The sequence below is a fragment of the Aedes albopictus genome, chromosome 1 (genome assembly GCF_035046485.1).
Source record: "Aedes albopictus strain Foshan chromosome 1, AalbF5, whole genome shotgun sequence".
NCBI lineage: Eukaryota > Metazoa > Arthropoda > Insecta > Diptera > Culicidae > Aedes > Aedes albopictus.
The window spans coordinates 17,161,601-17,164,126 of record NC_085136.1 but is presented as its reverse complement, the minus strand read 5'-3'; positions in this window follow the sequence as shown (position 1 = coordinate 17,164,126).

Below are 2,526 nucleotides of genomic sequence, written 5' to 3'. Positions count from 1 at the left end.
GCGTTCAACAACAAATTGGCAACCGTTTGACGTTTGTCAGTCGTTGCAGTTAGCGAATTTCATTCGGTAACTGAAACGTAAACATGTTGCACTTATCGAACGTCTACTGTATGTGCATGATAACTGTTAAGCCTGAAACACATAGCGTCCGTTCCGTCGAGGTTTGCGTTTTTTTGACAGTTTTCCCATGGGAAATCTGTCAAATAACTGTCACGCACACGCAAACGTATGCATTGTGTGGGGCACTTTAGCTTCCAATTGCACCTGAAACTAATTTCAACGTTCCATAGTAGTATTTATTTTTCATAAATTCATTTAAATCTCATTTTTTCATGAAAGTAGGGTTAAATGGGGCAAATTGGACAACTCCCGAAGATGATTCTGGTGATAGAAGATCTAGCGCTTTTTGTTTATGACGAATTTCGCACCAACTCGTCTTCGGGGTTGGCAGCACCCCCTCAGAATGTTATGAAACTTTGTAGGTTTCAAGACTTTACCTTTTCAAGCAACTTTGCGTATTTTGTTTTTTCAAAATTAACCTAGACTAACATTTAAAAAGAGTCAAAGTTCTTTAACCGTTTTTTTTTCACAAAAAATAACTCGAATATGATAAGATGTACAAAAAAGTGATGTATGGGTGACATTTAGAGAATTGTCCAAGCTTTCATGAAAAAATATATTAAAAATTCTAAATACATTTTTACACGCTAAAAAATATATTTTTAAAATTAAAAGTCAATTTACAGAAAATGCCCACTTTTTTATGTTTTGAATTTTTTTTTCCAAGAAAGTCAATATTGTTGCCTAACTTTCCTCCATACATCACAAGATGGGCACTTTTAAGGAAAAAAAGTTTTTCTAACAAAAACTTTTTCATGTTAGTTTTTTTAGCGTGTTGCGCATTAGCCGTTTTTTTTCACAAAAAATATAACTCGAATATGATAAGTTGTACAAAAAAGTGATGTATGGGGGACTTTTAGGGAATTGTCCAAGCTTTCAAGAAAACATATTTAAAAAATATAAAAAAATGTTTTACACGCTAAAAAATATCTTTTCAAAATTAAAAGTCAATTTACAGAAAAAGCCCACTTTTTTATGTTTTGAATTTTTGTTCCCAAGAAAGACAATATAGTTGCCTAACTTTCCTCCATACATCACAAGATGGGCACTTTTAAGGAAAAAAAATTTTCTAAAAAAAACTTTTTCATTTTATTTTTTTTGCGTGTTGTGCATTAAATCGTACAGTAATGTATCCAGAATCCTAATGACAATCCATTAAAACTTAATGGGCTCAACTACTTTTTTAATATCTTAACGTGCTTGACATTGAAAACGTGCTTGATATTGGAAAGGGCTCAAGATAAATTTGCTTTTAGGGTTTTATATCAATGAAAACGCTTGTGTATTGATGAAATATGTACATATGTATATGTGTATTCAATTATTTTCTTTTCTACAATATATACATCCTTCTTTTATACATTCTATTGTAACGTTTTTTGAATATTAGATCTTTAGTCTATCTGAAACAAAGTAAACTTTTTTGGATTATCTTTTGAATTCGAAAACTTCTTCGCTTCAATTTGATTTTCAGAAATTGGCACAAATGAATGAAATTTTTGTGTACCAGGTATTGTTTTTACGTGACTGTATGTGTATAGTTCTTCAAGTTCATACGTCATTTTTGCATATTGTTCATTTGAAATAAAGCAGAAATTCAATTTTGTTATATGTATATCTGACTGTTTAACTGCCCAGTCATACAGTTCTCGAGGAGTTGTGATTGTGTTTCCATAATCTCGAGCAAGACTTGCTCGTTTTGCCATTCGCTTGAGAGTACCTCCAACAGCGTCACATGGACCTTTGCCATGTGAAGTAGCGAAGAAGTGCCATTCTGCTTCCAATCCATAATTGGACCGAAAACTGCACAAACTGGCAATTTTTTTTTTTGTTCTTATAATGAGCTGCTGCTCCATCTGACATGAAAGTAATTTTTGAGAAATCAATCGATTGTTTAATGAAATCCAGCAGTTTTGATATAAATAACTGAACTGCTGTTGTATCGTGTGTAAGTACTTCAGATATTATTATAAAGCTCAAGTTTTCCAACTTATTTTCTTTTCTGTAGTACACTTCAAAGGGGTGAATGGTAGCTTGAGAATTATTCCAATGGTAAGCTTGAGCTGAATTTTGAATGATAAATGAATAATTTTCTGAAAAGTCACAAATTGTTAATACTTCACCCTGTTTAAGAGATTATTTTTTATCCCGCAAAAATGAGGATTGTTCTTTATAAATGAAATCATGAGTTATAAGCTTATCAACTTTTTCTACAAAATACGTAACAAACTCGTCTATAGTCTTAGTAATAGTTCCCAAATTGCATCGATCAGTGGTTAGCCATTGTTGAAATAAAACCGATTCTTTATCATTCGCTTCTAATAATGATGTTAGTTCACTGGTTCTAGGCACACAATAATACAATTTCAGCAAACAGAATGCTGTTTTAAGCATTCAGATATCAAA